Here is a 9,639-nt window from a genome sequence, read left to right on the forward strand (position 1 = left end):
AGACTGAATAAAAAGAGTAAATCAACACTGCAGATGGCTACCTGTATCACTGTTTAGGAATAGAAGCAGAAGAAAAGGAGGAATTTCAGAAATTGCAGACTGTATTGAGTAAACAGTTCCCAAGTTGATGCATGATTATAGTAGGAACACCTCTTGTTAGATAGAAGGGGTGACACAGAATGACAGCAGTGAATGTCAGAGGATGAGGCTCTATACCAGAAAGAATATACAAACTCTGTCAAATCCTGAGATCTGACTGCAACTATTACATGAAGAGCATTAATCTGCATGCAAATATGTTATCAGCAGATTCTGGATTGGATATCTTCAATAAAAGGGGAAGATATAAATATTTTATTTATAAATGGTAGAATATATATGTGCAGAAGTCAGCTTGAGATAGTCAGGTTATGAAATAATGCATTTTTAAGGAATTCTGAGCAAGGCATTAATCAAAATGAAAAGTTATGGCACTAAAATGAGGTAGATTTAGAGACAGGAAAGTGTTAATTTGCAGTTCTAGTAGCAAGGGTCTGCTGAAGTTATAAAATAACCGAAGTTATTATGATGCCACTTGTAGAGCTGCAAAAAGATATTCAGACAAATAATACAAAGGCACGGTACATATTGGGGTCAAACAATAGGTGGCCACTTCAGTGGAGGCCTGATGGTAGTCACTGACATTCAGAAAGAACCCAAGGAGGAGCTGAGATAATGGCAGAAAACTATTAGCTCAGTAATTCTTAGTAAAGCCACCTCATGAAACAACACCACCACCAAGAGATGACCAAAGAAAGAAGCTATTGTGAAAGCTAATGACCAGAAGCCTGAAAAGATTGTGAAACGGAGGAGTGCTGGTAGAAGATGATTAAATCATTAGGAGATGTTATCTATTTTCTGAGAAATTTCAGTTGAAATAATGGGGAGAAACTCTCGAGTGAGATAAGAGAAAGCACATACAGAGGTGCTGCTACTGTGACAAAAGCCACAGACTGCTAAAAACGTCGAAGTATAAGAAATCAGTGAGATAAGGCAGTACATCAACTGAAGTGTATAAAGTGTTGGACCACAAGGAATTAATTAATCATGACAAAATTCAGCTTAACCTCCCAAATATTTTTCATCTGTATGAGAATGAAAGACAGAAAGGTCATCAAAGGAATTTGAAAAAAAATGCAGTAATTCTCAAGCTATGAAGTTATCCAATGAAATGGCAAGATTGAGGTTTTTATAAAATGCTGAGTAATTGAAAGACATACTAAATAAAAATTAGCCAGTGCCTAAAATAACCAGAAAGCTTTTCCCATGAGCTCAAGTTTATAACCAGGAATTGCAATGTGAGAATGTTTTCAATGAGTTGACTAGTTAAAATGCTAATACTTTTTGCTGTGAGGTACAGACGCAGCACATCCAAAAGAACAAGAGGGCTAAGTGCTGAATGAATGCATTCTCTTTATCAGGCTACAAGGAGTAGACTATCTTGGCTTCTGGGTGGGTGTATTCTAAAACTAAAAAGGAAATTAATCACTGTCACTCTAAGTCAGGTGTAGGGCAGAGGCTATTTTGACAGGGTTGTGTTCTAAACAGGGGAGGTAAGATTTCAGCATTATCAGAACACAGGCTGAGTCAGCTCTGCATTATTTTTCAACCATTATTGTTAGACCATTCCTCTTCCATCAACATGTCTTCTTACCTCAAATTGGTTTGTTCTCTAAAGAACAAACACTCATTGAGTTAGTCCTTTTTTTTCTATAACTTTCTCAAAAATAGTACTCAAATTACAGAAATACAGAAAAATTTCAGCAGACATATTTCAGGAGAAATAGAGAGTTAAAGGAATTGCATTTAGTATTGGTGATCTCTTAGCTTTCTTTAATGGCACTATTCCTTCAGCCAAAATTTTGGAACTTGTGTTTTTAAAGGTCATCAGAGATATGTATGAACTACAATGACTTTTTAAGTAGAATGGCTGAAACAAGTGTGGGTTCTGTGAAGTCAGGTTTTCACCAAGTACTGTTTGTGTGCTCATACCTGAGTGCCATTGCAGCAAACTAGACTAGAGGTACCTCATACTTTGCATGCAAATAAAGACAAACTGACATTAGAGTATGGGAGGGCTATATTAAGAAGGAAAACAAACAAACAAACAAACCAAAAAACCCAAACAAAACATTAGCACATTGCCAGTGTTTCCATTAAGAACAGTAAAGTATGGCACAAATTAAACAGTATCAAAGATTATGCAAGGCTTCAAACACCTAATTTCATGTGGAATCATGGTGAGAAAGTATATAGGGATATTTGGTGTGATAAGAAGATGGCTTGGTGCAAAAAAGCAGGAGTTATTTAAATTTGAAGAACTTGTCAGGAGAACAGTAGGGCACAGTATGCAATCAACCCTCATGTACAGATTAGCAATTCAATTGAATGAGAAGTAAGATTTATTTCTCACCTCCAGAAGGAGAGCTCTGAGTAGGGACTGTATAAAAGATAATCCAGCATGAGCTGTACATGTAAACTTGGCGTACTAGGAGGAAATCTCACTGTAGTCCCCAAGAGGGTCCTGTGAAGGCAAGGTACTAGCAATGTGAGCCAGAGCACACCTACCATTGTCATGGAACAAAGACCATGAGAGAGAGAATAGAAAAAGAAGTCTCAAGGAATTAAGAACAGAGGAAAGAGCTAGCAATGGGAACCTGAAAGATGCATTCATTTTGTTTGGTGGCAAAGAACATGCAGTCAGGCAAGTCATGGCTAAGCTTCCCTCAGTCTGAGCCTTGCTCCCTGGGTTTATTCATTGGGTCAGCATGGTTTATTAGCAAAATCCCTTCAGCTATTAGACTGCCCCAAGAACAATGATTACTTTAAATTTGAAGGAATAATGAAAATGCAAGTTTTACCTCCATATCCTCAGCATTTTTACTAGTTTGAAAAAAATTTTCATAGCACGCAGAATCAGTCTGTACTCTGAAACATAGCCCTCCCCAATATAACACTCTGATGGCCATATCACCCAAATCAAAGTTCTTCAGAAAAAAACCCCACCAACTCTGTTATAGAAAATATTTTCATCCCCTCATCAGGACATCAAAGCAAGACAATATTCAGGGATCATAATCTTTGAGGCACCAATGCCTTTGAAAAGAACTAATTATCAGGCAAACTATTAACTATAAAGCAAATCTCTGACATCCTTCTGAAAGAAGGCAGCTAGTGAAAAATTACTTTCTATAATAGCTTTCTGATGGCCAAATGCCAGATATGAAAAATACTGCAGATTCAAAGAGCAAAATCACATCTTCATGCAACTGAAGCTCAAATGCCTGGTGCCATCAATGCAAGTCATGCAACTAATCATCTTTCCCCTCTAGTCATAATTTCATTGCAATAATAAACTGAACAATGCAAATAAACTAAAATGCAAATTTGCCGCCTCTGCTGATTTTCATTTGTCTTACATTAAAAAATTTCTAAGTTCATGAAGTTGGCAATGTCATCAGCTACCCATGAGTGACTAATTATCATAAACAGCCATTTTCAGCACACAATTTGCAGTCCATTTTAAGACATGATCAATTCCTGATACTTAGAATAAAGGAAGTATTATCAAAAATTTGAGAATCCACAGTACACAGATGAGTAAACCCTCTTGCTTTCCCCTCTAACAAAGATAAATCTGTGTACCCTAAACCTTTGTACTTCTACTTGCAATGGCAGAGTGATGGTTAGATGGAGCAGTCTCCCTTAAAGGCTCGTTGTTACCCCTGCAAAAGTAGCCTTACATGACACACTTCAGTCACAGATGCTTTTTTTTAAGAAGGAAGGGTGACAGGGCCCTTGGTATTGTCATGTTTTTTTCTATTGTTGTGGCAAACTGTTAAGGACTATGCATCACAGTGTTTATCACTTACGTAAATCAAAAACTGATTAAAATTCTGTTAGTTCTCTGATTTCTGATTTTATGTCCAACAGAATATTTTAGTGAGCCTGTCTGCCCTATGTTAATATGTTAATACTACTAATCTTGAACTGAGATTATGCTCCATAGTTTCTTTCTCTTTGCATTACTGTGCATGTGTTTTCAGTGCAAAGCTAATAATTTTCCAAGGAAAATACTTAATTTTAAAATTTTTATTTAAAAGAACTAATTATTCTGTATAAGACAGTGCACTAACAAATAATATCCTGTGATAAATTTTCCAGGTTTACTGTAATTATGGGCTCCCTTACGCAAAACTAGTAATGATCTTCCATTAGTGTGTTTCATCTCTCCTGTATTCAAATATTTAAGCTGTTTTAAGGCAAACTGTCAGATCAGGACTCCCTGAAATAGCTAAAGAAATGTTCTCTTATGCATATTAAAATATGAAAGAGGTTTCACAAAGTTGTTACATTTTCCTGAAAATTTAGCAGTGGAACTTATTTGGCTTTGCACTGTATACAAGCAACATGCACAATTCCATGCACAGCCCTAGGCATGTTTTTCTAAACCAAATCCAGCAATTTTCAGTTGATCATCCAGCTATGCAAAGTCCTTTTAAGCTGAAGCAAGTACTCGGGCAAATGTTTGAGCATTATCATTAAGGAAACCTGTTTACTTCTGGGGCTCAAGGTCTGCCATAAGCATGTTATCCTTCCTAATAGCTCTCTACTAATGATTATCCTTCTGTTTCAGATGGCAAGCTATGACTTGGAAAAATCAAGGCAGTTATCAAAAGCTACCCAGGAAACACAATGCCAGTAAGAGGCAGAAATTGGCCAGCTTACACAAGTCTGTGCCTTTAATGCCAGCTTTCTGCCAAGCTTTATTACAGAAGAGAGAAGACATATTCAAAGCCAGGAGGCAAATAAAGAGTGTCTGAGAATGTCTTCATTGTTAAACACCTGTGGATAGCAAACAACTTTCAGAAGGTGATATGACAGTGAAACATTATGTCAAGAACAATGAGTTAAAGCTGTGGAAAGGGCCCCATAGCCCCTTTATGAAGGAGTTTATAGCAACAGGATGTTTATTTTTTTATAGATTATTTTAAGTACATTAAAAACATATGTTGGATTCTAACAATCTTTATGTACATGTAACTCTATTAGTGGTAAAGAATGGTTGATGCTTTTGGCCATGGGTATTCTAAAACAAAACCCAACTTCAGTATGAATACATTAAATCATTACAAAAATGCTAAGGAGGTTGTGTCATTGTTTTCCCCAATAGCTGCTTTTCCTGCTGTAGTACATTCCCTTGCTGAGCTTTAGCACACACACGCACACACGCACACTCTCACAGAGCAAGTTACACACAGAGAGCAAATTAGCAACACCTAAATGCCATGTCCTTTCCAATTATACTCCTTTGCCATTTACATCGTTTCACACCCCACTGGTAGTTTGTCACCCTGTTGTAAACCGATTTCCCTCTGTAGGAGCTGCCAGAATGCTGTTAACAAGAGATCAGTTTGATCTATCAGTTTGATAAGGTTGTGAAAGCCATAAGCAAAATAATGTTTGTAGTTTTCTTTGATTTGGAAGTCTGGTTACATAAAAGACCCATTGAACATACAAGTCTCCTATGACAGCTATAGACACTTCAATCACACACCATTTAAGATGTCATCAAAATTAAGTTTTCTCTTTGTTTGGAGGCTCCTGGTTTTACTTTGAGGCAGCGTGACACAATGCCAGCTGCGAGTCAACCTTGAGCAGAGACAAAAGTCATCACTGATACAGTTGCTGTGGTTTGCTGAAAATATATCCCTGTTACAGGCCCTGCAAAGGTTGCAAGAGTTGTTCTTTTGTTGTGATGAGATGCAGAGCGATCAAAGTGGGCGTTTTTTCTGGAAACTGGCATAACGACCAAGCCCCAGAGCATCACCAACAACCATACTCTGACTTTCCAACTCTGGCAATGTTCTCTATTTGTTCTGAGCTCTATTAAATCAATAGATAGCATTAAAAGAAGGCCAAAGTCAGCCCCATTTTAACAGTAAATTGAGTACATTTTCACTAAGGAATTTCTCCAAGGAATAAATGGAAATAACACATCTTGTATAACTAGAATGGAATAAAAAATTAGTGGAATGCAGATGTTTCACCTAAAGAAATTTCTTTCATTAAATGTTCCTGTTTCTAAATAAGCATGTGAGTCTTTAATAACCAAATTTGGGGGGGGGGAAATCCTACCCTTTTCAAAAAAATATTGGTTTCGCCACACGTATTTTTAGTTTGTTTAAGTTAGTACCTTAGCATCATTGCTTGGGGCTACATAGGGCATCATCCATTTTCTTTCTTCATTTTCCAAGAGGCTTGATTTCCTGCTTGAATGCTGCTGAGGGAGGAAGAACAGGAGATAAAAAAAAAGAGTAAAGGTCAATTTTTCAACTTATTTCAATTCCTCAGTGTGATATTGCACTGTGGGATGGGCAATTTGCACCTCCTCTTTGTAGTGAATAAAATGAGTATGCCAGGAAAGTGGCAGAAGTTTCTGTGCTATATGGAAAGATAATGACTCCAAGTCCTGGTAACTGCAAATATCCAAGAAAGGACAATCTTGATTTGCTGGAGATTTATGTCCTACAGGTAACAGTGGACTTGACCTGTTCAGTCTGGCAACAAATCTGAATCAAAAATTTGGAGACTCCTACCAGGCTTGTTGTGTTTTCCACTTACCTGAGGTAAGGCAGAGGTTGATGCCATTGAGATCGCTGCTACATGAAAAGCAGCTGCTGTGAATGGCACCTTAGTACTAGGCTTCACAGTTGCCAGTACCTCCTGAAACAAATTTACAGTCTTGAAGAGTGCCAGAAGTTGCTGAACAGGTGTTTTATTACATTGAGTCAGAGCTCCACCCCTCTGTGATTTCTGAAACAGGGAAATTTCCCACCCACATTATTTATCCAAAGAGCAGCTCTGCCGTAAGGTGTGAACATTCACATCTGCAGGTCTTGTGACTGAGCAGACTGTGCTGAGAGACCAAATCGTCCCCACCTGGGGGCTTGTGGAAATGTAGCAACAGAGATAACCTGATTGATTATATGATAGAGATTGTCTATGAGAGATAGCCTCACAGTGTTATTCTACAAGTGAGGATAATAGTACCCTAATCAACACATCTAACGATTTTCTCCATGCAAAACCCCTGAATTCCACATGTTATTGCCTCCATAATAAAAATAAATTTAAAAAAACATCTATGGGGATGGTAATTAAAAGGAAGACATTTATGTATTAAGATAGAATTCTTTTGAAAGAGCATTTTCCCCTGAAAAGTGCTGTTGCATCATGATTCCTGTGAACACACTTGTTTTTATTGCAGTGTTCTACTTTAAAACAAAAGAAAGAAGATTTGATAAGCAATATTTCTGTGCTCCCTAAAACACAATTTTCCATTTGAAATGTGTTACTTATTTCTGGGCTTCACACTTAATACAATATGCATCTTAACAAATTAAAATGAGCCAAAACATTTCACCTTGAAAAATCATGAAACATTTCAAAAAACTATAATCTCATTTTCTGATGCAAGAGCATCCAGATTTCTGAGCAACTTCATTCAAATCACCAGCCAGCTGGGCACTATTAGCAGATTATTGGAATTTAATGGACTGATCCTGTATATTTTGTTGGGGGGTTTTCTGTGGGGGTTTTTTTGTGGGTTTGTTGGGGTTTTTGTAATAATCTAATGAAGATATGTATGTGCTCAGCACACCTCTAGGAAGCTCAGTGATTAAATTTTTTAATCCATTATGCAAGCATTATTAGGCATACATACGTTTATATTGAAAGGCCTCCCAAGTGACTAAAAGTAAGGCTTATGAAAGAACTTGAGATTAATAGGATGACAAAGCATGTCTTAGAGACAGGCATAAGTATGAAATCACAGCCACTATGACTGTGGCTATGAGTTTTGTACAATGACCTTGACTGACAGAAACTAGACACAAACCCAATCACTTCTAGCAATCTCATTGCATACTTTTCTTATATGAAAAGAGGAATCAGTATGAAAAGCTGGGGTTACAAGAACAAGTTAAGACAATCTGATGATCTTGCATGCAGTATTCCATCCTTCCAAAAATTTGTTTTCTTATGTTTAATTTTATATCTACTCTATCTTTTGTGTTGTTGTTTAATGAAATCAGCACATCTATTTGATCACAAAGTGCAAGTGTGAGATTTGCTTTGAACTTCCTTTGTCACCTTCATTATACTGAAACTTTTTGGTGGAACAGGAACTTCTTAATTAAAGCCACAGTTAGATAATTTACAGAAATATGTTAAGGAGCGTCACAAGCCTCTCTCATATTTGGGCTAATGCTTTGCTTAATACGAGCACTTCTGTAAAAAACCTTGTAGAATCTGCCTTTGTTTTTTTATTTTGTGTAAAGATGGTGACCAGAAACAGTTTAGAGAAAAGCAACTGTATACACAAAAGCACACACATTTTCTATTTCTTCTGCTACAGCCTACCTGTATCCTTGGTTGAAGTACCTGGAAGAGGTGCAGTATTACAACAGAGGAACAAGAACATTAGTTACAATTTCTTTGTAATTATGCTCCACAGAGGTTATCAGCTCCAGGTTTTGTTTCTGCACTGTATGGAAGCTAACGGGTGTGAGGTTTTTCCATGAGAGCCTGGGATTTTTTTATGCTGTCATATTGTACCTTTTATTTTAAGACAAAAGGAAATTAGGAGTGGAAAGAAGCCTCCAGCATCCCTTAGGAAGCTGACTAAGAGTTGCTTGTTGCCTAACAACTAACTTTTCATTCTTGACTCAAGCACTCCCTATATGAAATACCTGTTCTTTAAGCTTGTCAGAGGCAGCCAAAGGTACCTTTGACTCAAAGCTGACACTGTTATTGAATTTCCTAAATTAGTTCATAGTTCAAAACTGCTTTTTGCTATGAAGCACTCTACCATTTGAGGCAAACACGACCTTTGCACAGGGCATGCACTTAGGATACACTGGAACATTAAGTCATCTAAAAGTTAGGCTTATAGTAGAAGCTGGTTGCTTGTGTTTCTGCTGTACTAAATGGAGGAAAAAGAAAGCATGGCATCTGCAAGTAGTGAGTAAACCCTTCTATATTGTATTATTTTGGAGAAGTCTAAACATCCAGGTCATACTTGACACCTAACTTCTGAATGTCTAAAGGTAGCTGACATAAATCCCACCTTGAGTAATCAGAATGTCCTCTTTAATCATTTATTTCCAAAGTTACTGATGGTAAGGGAACCTGACATTGAGGAACTTAGTTGTGTTGTTAGCACGTGATTCACCCTGTTGCAACACCAACCTACAAAACACCCGTGGGCAAAAGCTTAATTAACATAGAAATGAAATGTCCTCTCAGGGACTCATTCAAATAACAAAAAAGAGGTTTTGCGATTACCAGGGTGGCAGAGAATGCAAAATTCAATGCAGCAAGTACTACCATATTCTGGTTCAGGATCGCCTAAGGTCCCTGTGATCATGAAGCAGGCAGCCTGACTTGGGACTTCTGTTCATAAAGCACAGGTTGTGCTCACATCCATGTGAATTAAGGGAGAAATATGAAGCTGGATTTTCTGTGAAACCCCAGACTACAATCTATGGAAGTTCAGCAGCAGTTTTAGAAGTCTGGGACAAATGGCAACTGTCAGAG

At 37.4% G+C, this 9,639-nt stretch overlaps 1 pseudogene; it reads right to left on the reverse strand.

The window, feature by feature from the left end:
• LOC103800282 overlaps window positions 1-6,690 on the reverse strand; it is a 35,862-nt pseudogene extending 29,172 nt beyond the window's left edge.
• Between the last annotated feature and the right edge of the window lie 2,949 nt (window positions 6,691-9,639).

This window comes from Acanthisitta chloris, unplaced genomic scaffold, assembly GCF_000695815.1.
Source record: "Acanthisitta chloris isolate BGI_N310 unplaced genomic scaffold, ASM69581v1 scaffold14734, whole genome shotgun sequence".
Classification (NCBI taxonomy): Eukaryota; Metazoa; Chordata; class Aves; order Passeriformes; family Acanthisittidae; genus Acanthisitta; species Acanthisitta chloris.